Source organism: Ursus arctos, chromosome X (genome assembly GCF_023065955.2).
Source record: "Ursus arctos isolate Adak ecotype North America chromosome X, UrsArc2.0, whole genome shotgun sequence".
NCBI classification, from domain to species: domain Eukaryota; kingdom Metazoa; phylum Chordata; class Mammalia; order Carnivora; family Ursidae; genus Ursus; species Ursus arctos.
In genome coordinates, this window is record NC_079873.1 from 80,151,042 (window position 1) to 80,165,935 (window position 14,894).

Below are 14,894 nucleotides of genomic sequence, written 5' to 3' on the forward strand. Positions count from 1 at the left end.
TCACAGAACAAAGTCCATGCTCAAAGAATTCTAGGAAGGTGACAAATGGACACAGAAGCCAACCTGAAGGGGCAAACACTGGCCAATTTTGTGACAATGTGACCAACAAAATAAATAATTATAATTAGGTGGTAACCCTTTCAGCAAAATAGGAATCTATGAGTCATAGTAGTTAAATAAATGGATGAATAAATAAATAAACCATAGGGGAGAGTGGGAAGCTCTAGCCAACATTTGAATATCAATTAATAATTCTAAAAGGAATAACAATTATAAAAGCAACACTTCATAGCTATCATAGTAATGAGTGATTCAGACAAGAATCATAAATGGATTTTCAGGCTATACCAAGTCCCACAGCAGTCACTGAGTCACCATGGTAACCATGCTGGCCAAGGAAACCTGGGAAAAAACATATAGCAGCCATCCTGATTTGTCTCCTAACATGTGCTAGGAACTGAGGAGGACTGGCACAGCTCACAATAACTCACCACACATATTCCTCACAAGAAATTTTCCTTCCAGCTTCAACAACAAACACACACACACACACACACACACACACACACACACACACGGTGTTATACATACTCTCTCCCTCTTCTCACTACCCAAGAACCCAGGAATTCATCGAGGTGGATTTATTTGGGGATTAAGAAGGAAAACTCCACAATTCAATTTTAACCACATATATAAGGTTGAACGCTACTAATCTATTTCATTTTAGTGACTATTTTTCTGGAAATGACCTATAGAATTTTCTCTGGAACATTATTCTCCCTAGTTTAAGTACTTTGTCAATAATATCTAAAAGCTAATATGGAAATCTAGGCAAATAAATATTGTGGCGATAAATTTTATGCATCAACTTCACAAGGTCCCAATGACCAAATATTTGATCAAACATTATTCTGGTTGGTTCTGTAAGACTACTTTTGAATGAGATACACATTTAAATGGGTAGTCTTTCAGTAAAGCAGCCAGCCATAAAGGTGGGTGGTCCTCATTCAATCACGTGAAGGCCTGAATAGCATAAAGGGCTGATCTCCCATGAGCCAGAGGGAATTTTGCCAGGAGACTTGCCTTTGGAATTTATCCACAACATCAGCATCTCATGTTTCTCTAGCAGACAGCCTTCAGACTCCAACTGTAACTCATTCCGGAGTCTACAGCCTGCCAGCCTCCCCTATCAGATTTTGAACCCGCCAAGCCTCCACAATCTCATGAGTCAATTCATTAAAATAAATCTCTGTCTATATATAAATATGCTATTGGTTCCGTTCCTCTGGAGAACCCTGACTAATACATGTGTTAAGCACCAAGTATCTTTTCCATCCCAGAGTAACTTGTGCTTTCAACTGAAAAGATTCCTGGCAACACTTGGCTACTGACGGTGTAGTGAAAATATAATACTTAAAAAGTATAATAAAAATATTACCATTGGGGTCCCTGGGTGGCTCAGTCGGTTAAGCATCCGCCTTCGGCTCAGGTCATGAACCCAGTCCAGGGATCAAGTCCTGCATTGGGCTCCTCGCTCAGCGGGGAGCCTGCCTCTCCCTCTGCCTGCTGCTCCCCCCTGCTTGTGCTCTCTCTCTCTGACAAATAAATAAATAAAATCTTTAAAAAAATATTACCATTGGGGGCACCTGGGTGGCACAGCGGTTAAGCGTCTGCCTTCGGCTCAGGGCGTGATCCTGGCGTTATGGGATCGAGCTCCACCTCAGGCTCCTCTGCTATGAGCCTGCTTCTTCCTCTCCCACTCCTCCTGCTTGTGTTCCCTCTCTCGCTGGCTGTCTCTATCTCTGTCGAATAAATAAATAAATAAATCTTAAAAAAAAAAATATTACCATTGAGGAGCGCCTAGGTGGCTCAGTCCGTTAAGCATCTGCCTTCAGCTCAGGTCATGATCCTGGGGTCCTGGCAGCAAGACACCCATGTTTGGCTCCCTGCTCAGCAGGGAGTCTGCTTCTTCTTCTCCCTCTGCTCCTCCCCCTGGCTTGTGCTTTTCTTGCGCTCTCTCTCACTCTCTTTCTCAAATAAACAAAATCTTTAAAAAAAAATTACCATTGAGACAATCAACTGAATGGAAGGAGATATTTGCAAATGATATATCTGATAAGGGGTTAATATCCAAAATATATAAAGAACTTATATAACTCAACAGCAAAAACAAAAACAAATAATTCAATTAAAAAACAGGCAGAGGACCTGAAAAGACATTTTTCCAAAGAAGACATACCGACGACCAACAGACACATCAAAAGATACTTAAAATCATTAAACATCAGGTGCGCCTGGGTGGCTCAGTCGGTTAAGCGTCTGCCTTCGGCTCAGGTCATGATCCCAGGGTCCTGGGATCAAGCCCTACGTCGGGCTCCCTGCTCGTGGGGAGCCTGCTTCTCCCTCTCCTCCCCACTCGTGCTCTCTCTTATTCTCTCTCTCTCCCAAATAAATAAAATCTTTAAGAAAAAAAATTATTAATCATCAGGAAAATGCAAATCAAAACCACAATGCGGTATCACCTCACATCCATCAGAATGCCTAGTATCAAAAAGACAAGAAATAACAAGTGTTGACAAGGATATGGAGAAAAACGAACCTTTGTGCACTGTTGGTCGGAATGTAAATTAGCGCAGCCACTGTGGAAAATTGTATGAAGGCTCCTCAAAAAATTAAAAACAGATCTGCCATAAAATCCAGTAATTCCACTACTGGGTATTTATACTCCTGAATGAAAATCCTAATTCGAAAAGATATATATCCCTATGTTTACTGCAGCATTACTTACAATAGCCAAGGTATGAAAGCAACCTAAGTGTCCATTGATAGATGAATGGATAAAGAATATGTGGTATACAGAAACACACATACACACACACACACACACAAACACACACTCAATGGAATATTACTTGGCCATAAAAAAGAATGAGATCTTGCCGTTTGTCAAAACATGGATGGACCTACAGAGTACTATGCTAAGCGAAATAAGTCAGAGAAAGACAAATACTATATGATTTCACTTATATGTGGAATATAAAAAACAAATGAACAAACAAACAAAAGAAGCAGAAACAGACCCATAAATCCAAAGAAAAAAACTGGTGGTTGCCAGAGGGGAGATGGATGAGGGCATAGGCAAAATTGGTTTAAAAAATACTGCCACTGTGCCTGGGTAGCGCAGTGGTTAAGTGTCTGCCTTCGGCTCAGGGCGTGATCCTGGCGTTCCGGGATCGAGCCCCACATCAGGCTCCTCCACTGGGAGCCTGCTTCTTCCTCTCCCACTCCCCCTGCTTGTGTTCCCTCTCTCGCTGGCTGTCTCTCTCTGTCAAATAAATGAATAAAATCTTTAAAAAAAAATACTGCCACTGACAACAGTATCAGAAAGCATGAACTACACAGACATAATCTATGTAGCACAGCTATGTCCATAGATGTGTAAGGACTACACCCTGAACAGTGTAAAACATTGCTGAGACAAATTTAAAAAAGTCTAAATAAAGAAGGAACACATCATCTTCAGGGGTCAGAAGACTCAGTATTGTTAAAATGTCTATTCTCCCCATGGTGATCTATAGATTCAATGCAATTCTAAAAAATCCTAGCATATATTTTTTTTGAAGAAATTGACAGGCTTTTCCTAAAAGTCATGTGGAAATGCAAAGGGCCTAGACTATGAAAATTATGTTGAAAAAGAAGAAAATTGGAAAATAAGCACTACCTTATTTCAAGACTCATTATGAATCTACAGTCATCAATATAGTGTGATATTGGGACAAAGGTAGAAATGTATATCAAAGGAACAAAGGAACAAAATACCCACACTTATATATATAACCTGTTTTCGACAAAACTACAAAGGCAATTCTAGAAGAAAGGATAGTCTTTTCAACAAATAGTTCTGGGACAAGTATGTATCCATATATACAAACATAAACTGTGATCCATATATTATACCATATGCAAAAGTCAACTCAAAATGAATCACTAACAAAAGTACAAGAGCTAAAACTATAAAACTATAAAAATTCTTGTGGCCTTAGGTTAGGTGAAGATTTCCTACATATGACATCAAAAGCACAATCAAAACCATAAATGAAAAATTAAAAACTAGACATCTTCAAAATTTTCAAAAAAGAACTCCTGTTCTTTCAAAGACACTATTGAGAGAATTATAAGACAAGCTTCTGACTGCAAGAAAATATTTGCAAATCTAATATCTGATAAAGGACTTGTACCCATAATAAAAAACCTTGCAAAGTCAATAAGAAAACAGACATTCCAATAAATAAGTGGGCAAAAGATTTGAAAAGATGTTCCACCAAAGAAGGAATACAAAAGTCAAATAATAAATAAGCAATGAAATAAATTGCTTTAAAAAAAAAGTCAAATAATAAATAAGCAAATGAAAAGATGTTGAACATCATTAGTCATTAGGGAACTGTAATCTCACTACACCCCTCTGAAAATGGCTAAAATAAAAACAGAAACCATACCAAGTCCTGACAGAGTTGTGGAGGATGAACTCTCATACACTACTGGTGACGATGTAACACTGGGCAACCACGCTGGGAAAAGTTTAGCACTCTTACAAAGTTAATTTTACAAATTCTTTAAGTAAATACACCTCAGTATTAGAGAAAGAAAACATATGTCCAAGCAAAGACTTACTATACCCAAATATTCATAGCAGCTTTATTTATAAGATTGAAAATACCAAATATCCATTACCAGGTGAACAGACAGAACAAATTGTGGTATATCCATAAAGCAGAATATTAGGCAACAAAAAAGAAGGAAATATTAACACATGTAACAAATGGATAAATCTAGAAATAATTAGGTTGAAGGAAAGAAGATTGGCAAAAAAGAATACACAATATATGATTCCATAAAATTATAGGGGAAAAAAAACTAATCCATAGTGACAGAAGATCAGTGGTTGCCTGGGAATGGGGTAGAGTAACAAGGACAGAAATACTGGAGAGAGGTGGATGGGGCACTACAAAGGGGTATGAAGAAGCTTTTTAAGGTGATGGATATGCTCATTATCTTGATGGAAGTATTAGATTTACAGGTGCATACATATTGAAACTTATTAAAGCAAAAACTTTAAATATGTATGTATATTGCATGTTAATCATACCTGAATTAAGTATTTGTAGAATATTTATATATTCATAATTCTGTGATTCAATTAATTAGATGAAAGATTCCCGCCATTATGTTCTTACAGTATTAACAGATCTACACTATGTCTTTTCAAATTGGTCCATGGTACATAGAACCAAAGCAGAAAAAATCATTTTCAATGAAATATATCCAAATATTTAGGGAAAGTTGATGTCCATTTCCTCCCAAAATACGGAAAAAAATATATATTAAGAAAATGATCATAATAATATCTAAAAGTAACTGGTTATTTTAGGGAACATTGCATGGCTGTGTATCATTATAATAGGGCAAACTCTACGGTAACAAATAATTTTTAAAATATTAAGTTCTAGGGGCTCCCGGCTGGCTCAGTTGGTGGAGCATGCAATTCTTGATCTTAGGGTGGTGAATTCAAGCCCCACATTGGGTTTGGAGCCTACTTAAAAAACAAAACAGGGGCACCTGGGTGGCTCAGTCTGTTAAGCATACAACTCTTTTTTTTTAAAGGAATTTATTTTTAATACCAATCTCTTACAATCACTTGAATTTATTCTGAATTGGATACCAAAGACAACAGCAATATGTTATCAAAATTACTTTCAATAATCTGTAATCATTATAGGTTCTTTTTCAATTTTGTTGAGACAGGGAATTGTGAAAGAATTTATAAAATCATCTTTTATACTTAGTTTCTGAATTCCTAGTGAGCATAACAAAAGCATTTCAGGGAGACTCATCAAGTAACTGTTAACTGTACTTGTTTCTCTTTCATTTAGAGGCACTTTAAAAAAAATCTGATATATTCAGAAACAAGCATACAACTCTTGATTTCAGCTCAGGTCATGATCTCAGGGTTGTGAGATCAAGCCACCCTAGAAGTATAGCCTGCTTAAGATTCTTTCTCTCCTTCACTGCCCCTCCCCCTGTTCACACTCTCTCTCTCAAAAACAAAACAAAACACAAAAAAATAAAATATTACATTCTAGTCACTGACATTTTATTTTTTTTTAAAGATTTTTTTTATTTATTTGACAGAGAGAGACACAGCGAGAGAGGGAACACAAGCAGGGGGAGTGAGAGAGGGAGAAGCAGGCTTCCACCCAGCAGGGAGCCCAATGCGGGGCTCGATCCCAAGACCCCAAGATCATGACCCGAGCTGAAGGCAGATGCTTAACGACTGAGCCACCCAGGCGCCCCGTAGTCCCTGCCATTTTAAAATAACACTTGGAAAATTTCTGGTTTCTGGTCCCTTAAAAAATGTCATTATATAATGGGGAAAAAAACTATAGTCACCAGGGGGGAAAAATCTATATTACGATGTCAAATTGCTATAAAGATCTAACAACTGCACATTTCCACACCCATCTATGAGGTACATGGGAATTACCAATTATTTATATGATGAGAAAAATATGTGTATATTTATTGCAAATGCATGTTAAAGACCAACTTCCACCTACAATTATATGGTCAATCTTCGACAAAGCAGAAAAGAATATCCAATGGAAAAAAGTCTCTTCAACAAATGGTGTTGGGAAAACTAGACAGCTGCATGCAGAAGAATCAAAATGGACCACTTTCTTACACCATACACAAAAATACGTTCAAAATGGATGAAAGACCTAAATGTGAGACAGGGAACTATCAAAATCCTAGAGGAGAACACAGGCAGCAACCTCTTTGACCTTGGCTATAGCAACTTCTTACTAGACAGCCTCAGGAGGCAAGGGAAACAAGAGCAAAAATGAACTATTAGGACTTTATCAAGATAAAAAGCTAAAGTGAAGGAAACAATCAACAAAACTAAAAGGCAGCCTGGTGAATGGAAGAAGATATTTGCAAATGACATATCAGATAAAGGGTTAGTATCCAAAATTGATAAAGAACTTATCAAATGCGATACCCCAAAAATAAATAATCCAGTTAAGAAATGGGCAGAAGACATGAATAGACATTTTTCCAAAGAAGACATCCAGATGGCCAACACACATATGAAAAGATGCTCAACATCACTCATCATCAGAAAAATGCAAATCAAAACTACAATGAGCTATCACTTCACCCCAGCCAGAATGGCTAAAATTAACAACACAGGAAACAACAAATGTTGGCAAGGATGCAGAGAAAGGGAAACCCTCTTACACTGTTGGTGGGAATGCAAACTGGTGCAGCCACTCTGGAAAACAGTATGGAGGTTCCTCAAAAAGTTAAAAATCGAACTACCCTGCTGAGATCCAGCAATTGCCCTACTAAGTAATTATCCAACAGATACAAAAATATGGATTCAAAGGTGTACATGCACCCCAGTGTTTAGAGCAGCATTATCAACAATAGCCAAACTATGGAAATAACCCAAGTGTCCATCAACTGATGAATGGATAAAGAAGATGTGGCATATATACACAATGGGATATTACACAGCCATCAAAAAGAATGAAATCTTGCCATTTGCAATGACACGGATGGAGCTACAGTGTATTATGCTAAGTGAAATAAGTCAGTGAGAAAAAGACATATACCATATGATTTCACTCACATGTGGAATTTAAGAAACAAAACAGATGAGCATAAAGGAAGGGGAAAAAAAAGAGAGGGAAGCAAACCATAAGAGACTCTTAATGGTAGAGAACAAACTGAGGGTTGCTGGAGGGAGGTGGGTGAGGGATGAGCTATATGGGTGAAGGATATTAAGGAGGGCACTTGTTGTGATGAGCACTGGGTGTTGTTTCTAAGTGATGAATCACTAAATTCTACTCCTGAAATCAATACTACATGTTAACAACTAGAATTTAAGTAAAAATTTGAAAAAAAAAAAAAGACCAACTTCCTTCACCAACTAGACAATTATTTTTCAGCAAAAACTTCTCTAAAATGAACCTCAAGAGTTACTACACAGCATGTAGACACAGAAGGAATAAAATTCCACCTGCTAAACCTCTTCTGCCATGATGAGATCAAAATAGCTTTCTATTTTTAGACTAGTTTGTGAACCTCACAAGAGCTATTCCACATCATGCTTTTGTTCAGATCTATGCACTCACTTGAGCCAGGCATCAATTTCCACCAGGAGAGTGAAGTGTTGCAGTCTCCTGAGGACTGCTGCCCTTGAATCTGGAGTAGAAGCTTCAGCAGCCATCAGGACACAGATCCTCAGAATCTGCCTTCTTCAAGCACCTGCTATGAGTTGGATGAAGAGCTGCACAGGGAGAGACAGATCCAGCAATCTCTATGATTTACTGGCCTAAGTATGTGCCCAGCACCATGCCAGGCACTGGGTTAGTGGCAATGACACTGATAAAAACTGCATCATGTTCATAACAACCACGTTTCAATGGGCTTCTCACAGAGTCTTTTTCTCCTCCTTTCCTAGTTTATCCTCCTTTCCTAGTTTATCCTCCAACAACAAAGCTTAAAAGCAATAAGAAGTGGCCTGAATTCATAAAGACATTCATGATCCCACAGTAACCACGGGGCCATGGGCTTGCTCCTGTTTATCACTGTTCTCAGCAATCCTGTGGGTGAATCATTCTCATCCCCATTTTACAAACGGGAAAGCTGGGGCTCAGGGTCGTTATTTGTCTTGCCTCCCGCGCCCCTGTCTTTAAAGGAAAGCATCTCCAGGATCCCCTCGAGCAGGACCCACGCTAACTGGGGCTGGGCGAGATCCCAATGGTTTTACCTACGAGACAGCCGTGGCACCGACTCCCAACGCGGGGAAGAATCAGCTTGGATCTGGATCCCTTTGTCTCCTCACACCGCACGGCGGTTCAGCCCCCACCGCGGGGACCCACACCTTCAACAGAGTCCCAAACACCTGAAGGTGGAACCCTGCTCTTCTATCGAGGGCCCTTCTGTCTCTATTAAAAAGTCGTCACGGTCGCCATATTGACGTCAGGTTTCTATGGCAACCGCGAAGCGTGGGCTGGTCTTCCACACCTGCGTTGCTTCTACACACTCTTCCACCGCCTCGCGCATAGTTGCAAGCTAGCACCTGACTCTTCAGGCCACAACGTGAGAAAAAATAGTAATTAGAGGCACCAGACTGGGACTCGAGCAATTCATGGACCTCTTCCGTTGTTGATGGAACAAAACATATTCCTCTCTTCAAGAATTTTGCTTCTTTTGAAGAAACACTGGGGGAGTATTATCAGTACACAGAGCCCCCAGGGAGATATCCTAGGGTTCTTGAAGATAAGCTAGACCTTGGAGGGTGAACGTGAAAATCAGGGCCATGTTAAGCGGTTAGCCATCTGTGGCAGAAAACTGAAAGATTGTCTATGATAATGTGACTGAATGATCTGGATACAAATGCGAATAATGGCATTTCAGAAATCACAGTAATTTCAGGGAGGCAGGCCTAAACTATTAGAGTCAGTTAGTAGGCAGACACCTAGTCAGTTGTACCATGCATTGTTTTTTCCTGGAGAATTCTTATCCTCCATTTCCCATATTTTCTTCCAGGTGTAGGGACATCTATAACCAAACACGCTCGCTTCCGTCTCAAGAGAATCACTTACCTGATTAATGAGGTTGGAGGGACAAATGGGTTGCACAGCCCAAGCCCACTCCCTTCAAAACTCTTGTAGCAAGCTGCCCTTATGGAGCACATGTTTTCCTCTGCCCCCAGGGATGGATCTAAAAATAGACTCCTAGCACTTCTCCCCTTTTCTGTGTCTTGTTGTCTCCCCAAGTGTTCTTATGGTATTGTTCCAAAATGTTTGGGCCTTTAAGGGATCCCCAAAACACACCCCCTTCTCCACATCTGGGTTCTAAACCACCCTAAAAAATATGAAAAAAAAAAGAATAAGGAGAAAAGTATATCTACTTTATTTTTTATAAAAATGATATTGGAGAATTTGGCTTAGATTTGCCATAAGGGAATTATGCTTCCTATTAATGAACCGCAGAATTGGGCAAACATTACTATCCAGCAGTGCTGCACAGGGACAGTCAAAAAGGTCAAGGGCTGCAAGGCATATGTATCTGCTGTCTGAAGAAGGAGTTCTATTTGTATTCAAGAAGAGTGGCTTCCTTGCAAGGCTATCTCTATAGCAGGAAAAAGTATTTCAGGACAGTTTCTTTGAGAAAACTCCTTGAAATGACTAAATAGTCCTTGTTCTAATTACGTACTCACCAAGTCACCTTCTGAGGTAGGGTTTTCCATGTGTCTCAGGGAGCAGCTTGAAGCACTACCCTATCATTTCCTTGACAAACATGATTGCAGGGGAGTCTGTTCTTGTAGAAGGGGATTGGAATGAATTCTAAATTCCAAGAATAGGATGAAAATCATATATCATGAAAATTTTTGTTGGAAATCCTTTCAAGAAGGAATTGAGGAAATGTTCAAAATCTATACCCACACTTAAACTCACACACTAGCCATAGCCAAAATTATAACTAAGTCCTACCAAACTTTCAAGAATAAGCAAATCCCTGTCTTATCCAATGATTACAGACCACAAAAAAGAGAGTTCACCAAAAATACGTGTTTTGGATATCCATTTATGTTTAACAAACACCGCCAATAGCGAATTTTTGTCCCTCAGGATTCTGTGGGCTGACTGGGCTCAGCTAGGTTGTTTTCTGCTCCGTGTGATATTTGTCACCTGGGGCTGCAGTCATCTGGAGGCTGCACTCAGCTAGGACATCCAATCACTCACGTGGTGTTCATTGTTGCTGGGGATTCAGCTGGAGCTGTTCACTGGGACACCTTGGTTCTCCCCCACAGAGTCATACTTGTGTACGGTTGCCAGATAAAATCAGGACACCAAGTTAAATTTGAATTATGGATAACTAACAAATAATTTTTAGTGTAAGTATTTCACATGCAATGTCACTTTGTTTATCTGAAATTCAAGTTCAACTGGGCATCCTGTACATTATTTGCTAAATTTGGCAACCCTAGGAGAGGAGCCTATGAATCTATCAAATAAGCATGTTCATTTTCTGAGGTCCTTATTACTATGGCTTAATGATTTGAATGGCCTTAATATGGAAGTTTTATTTTTACCAACAAGGGAAATTTGTATGAGGGTTTAGAAAAGGATCCCCAAAGTGATTCTGAGGTACAATCTGGTTAAGGGGCCTTGGTTGACAGGGAAGTTCAGGACCACATGAATTCCCTGATTCAAAGAGGAAAGATAGCTACTATTTATGGGACAGATTATTTAGAGGGTTCCAGATCCAGGTTCTTCATGCTAGTGGTAGGATTTAATTTCACAACAGCCCTGCTATTGAGGTATCACTATTCTCTCATCATAGATGTATGTTACTCCAAAGCACATGCTCCTAAGCAATCTCTGACAAAGAGATTGCTCCCCATGCCCACTGCCAGAGTCAGGGATGGGAACTGGCAGTCTGGGCACTGTTAGCTGCTGGTGGCAAGTTTCAGCAAAGGTATCAGGACATGTTCTGTTGAGGTGGTTAATCTCTGTTCTCCTGGTGTTTACCCTCGCTGCTGCAGGGAGCCAGGATTGGTGCCTCTTCCCCTACTTCAGGGGAGGTTGGAGAGGAGATTGGAAGCAGAAGCTGTCTGAAGCCTGTGTTTCTTTCATCCTTTGTGAAAACTTCAATTTTTAGAAATGATTGGGCTGCTTGTACCTTGTAGGGAGGAAAGGGCCTTTTAGGACACAGAGAAGGAAGTATTCTCTCAGAGAGGGATGAGGTCGGAGGTCTACAGGTCTTCTCAGGAGTACGTACAGAAGCAGTGCTCCATAAACACTGGGTGTGACTCCGTGGGTGGCCTGTCAAGGCTAGGAATCTAGATGTGATTGATTTTCTAGTACGGATCCAGAGATGGATGAAGAAAGAATGGGATTCCAGCTTTTGCCCTAATTACATCATGCATTCTCAAAGAGGTGACATCACCCCCAAGGAGCTGAAGATTGGTTCTTGGGGGTAGAGTTTTCATAGATATTACGATGGTCTGTGAACTTTCAAAGGACCACAGTATACAAACAGATAAACTACATTTGTGGTCTTAAAAATGTCATATTGCACTGGGGAGTAGGGTTGGAGGTGATTCAGCAAAAAAAATGTCTGAAAAGGCTCCTTGAAGGGGGCGATAATGAAAGAAACTTGACAAACATTTTGTATACAGTGACCTTTTATGTATCTGGTGGGCCACCAGGTGTTAGGGACAGGTCACTTAAATTTCCCCATGGGTACTCACTCAATAATCACTCTTGGTGGTGACAGTGATGGTGATGGTGATGATGATGATGATTATTATAGAAATGCAATCCTGCACCTGAAGTCAAGAGAACTGGGTACGTGAATTGTTGGTTTTTAAGATGATAAATAGAAAAGGATCAGTAAGAATAGGTGTTTTCTCTGGGGAAGAGGATATGGAGGGTAGGAAATTAATGTTTATAAAATTAATGTAAACAAGTGATATTCTAAGTTGTAATCTCCTTTCATCTTTTTTTAAGGGGGCTCTACACCCAATATGGAGCTTGAACTCAAGATCCCAGGATCAAGACGGAGCCTGCCAGGCACCCTGTAGTCTCTCCTTTTATCTTAACACATATTCAAGTTATGTATTTAATCCTATAATTCAGATCATGATAGGAAGTCAGGGGAGGTTAAGTAAATCAGGGAAACTGCCCCGAAAGCCTGCTCAGTAGTGGAAACTGGAATTACTCTAAAATTTTTCCCATTGTGTCCTGAAGCTGCCAAGGCTCTGAATGCCCTAATCTCTCTGGGCATTGACATTTGATGCTGCCCAAAGTGTTGTTTAGCTTATTAATAATGACCTCTGTTATTTTCAATTATACTATTATTGTGAATTTTATTTATTTTTTAATTTTTTGAAAGATTTTATTTATGGGGCGCCTGAGTGGCTCAGTCATTAAGCGTCTGCCTTTGGCTCAGGGCGTGATCCCGGCCTTCTGGGATTGAGCCCCGCATCAGGCTCCTCCGCTGGAGCCTGCTTCTTCCTCTCCCACTCACCCTGCTTGTATTCCCTCTCTCACTGGCTGTCTCTCTCTCTCTCTCTCTCTGTCTCTTTTTTTAAAAGATTTTGTTTATTTATTTGACAGAGAGAGAAAGAGAGAGATCACAAGTAGGCAGACTGGCAGGCAGAGAGAGAGGGAGAAGCAGGTGATAGGGTGCCTGAGCAGGGAGCCCGACACGGGACTCAATCCCAGGACCCTGGGATCATGACCTGAGCCCAAGGCAGACGCCACCCAGGAGCCCCAGATATTATTGTGAATTTTAAACCACGGTGAAAGGCAATTCATTTCCACTTTTTTCTATCCCAGTTGGGGTCTCCTGGAGATCTAGGGAGGAAGTGAATGTGAAGATACTGCACCACGGGCTTCAAAAAGCGTGGTAAATATTAGAAAACCACAGCAAACTATAACACTGAGGAGTTTTCAATAATGTAGGTATAATTGATAACTGTAGATTTCAGTGCAGATATAATAAATAAAGCTAATATAGCATAAAAGGGGGAGGGTAAGGGGACCTATTAAGGTGAGGTTTCTACATATCAATTGAAGTGGTAAAGTATTGATTCTAAATAGATTGTGAGAAATTAAGTAGGTAGTTTGTAATCCATAGAACAGCCACAAAAAAGTTATATGAAAATATGTTCAACATCACAATGGAAAAATTAAAGTGAAGTACTAAAAAGCATTCAAATAAGCCAAAGGAAGGCAAGAAAGCAGAAACAGGTTAATGAAAAACAGAGGGGACAAACAAAAAAAATAATGTAGTAGATCTAAATTGAAACATCAATAATTACATTATTTGTCAGGGTGCCTGGGTCGCTTGGTCAGTTGGGCATCTGCCTTCGGCTCAGGTCATGATCTTGGGGTCCTGGGATCGGCCGCTCATCGGGCTCCATGCTCAGCCACCTCCTTCTGCCTACTGCTCCCTTGACTTGTGCTCTCTCTCTCTTTCTCTCCAAATAAACAAATAATTTTTTTAATTACATTATTTGTCAGTGGTCTAAATATATAACCAAGTAACTGAGATTGTCAGAATGGATTTAAACAACAGCATAAACAAAAAAGGCCCGACTATATGTTGTCTACAAGAAACTTGAAATATAATGATACAGGTAACTTAAAAGTAAGAGGATGAATGAAAATGTACCATGCAAACACTGATCAAAAGGAAGTAGGAGCATCTACATTATCAGACAATTTAGACTTGAAAGCATAGACAATTACCAGACATAAAGAGGGTCAGTCAATTCACCAAGGAGATATAATAATTTTAAATGTGTACTGTATTATATCTAACAACAATCTCAAAATCTTTGCAGCAAAAGTGATGGAATAAACACATCCACAGTTATAATTGGGGTCTTCAACACTCCTCTCTCAGAATTAGTAGGCAAACATCAGCAAGGTTATAAATGAACTGAACACCACCATCAACCAACTGGATCTAATTGATATTTATAGAACAGTTCACCCCAAAACAGCAGAATACACACTCTTTTCAAATGCACATGGAACAGGCAGCAAGATTGACTATATCCTGGATCACAAAACAAACCTTAACAAATTTAAAGAACTGAAACCAAACAGAATGTGTTATCTGACAATAATGAAATAAAACTCTAGAAATTAATAACAGAAAGATCACAGGAAAATCTTTAAGAACTTGGAAACTATGCAGCACATATCTAATTAATTCATGGGTCAAACAGGAAGTCTCAAGAAAAATCAAAAATATATAGAACAAAATTTAAATGAAAAGACAAAATGAAAACCTACGGCTATCAAAAT

The 14,894-nt window shown here is 39.5% G+C and overlaps 1 long non-coding RNA gene across 1 annotated transcript in view; it reads right to left on the reverse strand.

Annotated features, from left to right (window-relative positions):
- Positions 1-8,997, reverse strand: part of LOC113248119 (uncharacterized) — a 59,986-nt gene extending 50,989 nt beyond the window's left edge. Inside the window, exons 1-3 of the long non-coding RNA XR_008959828.1 lie at positions 8,834-8,997; positions 8,196-8,350; positions 1,635-1,802 (exon numbers count right to left, since the gene is read on the reverse strand). This is a non-coding gene — a long non-coding RNA (uncharacterized LOC113248119). The remainder of the gene's footprint in view (positions 1-1,634; positions 1,803-8,195; positions 8,351-8,833) is intronic.
- Between the last annotated feature and the right edge of the window lie 5,897 nt (positions 8,998-14,894).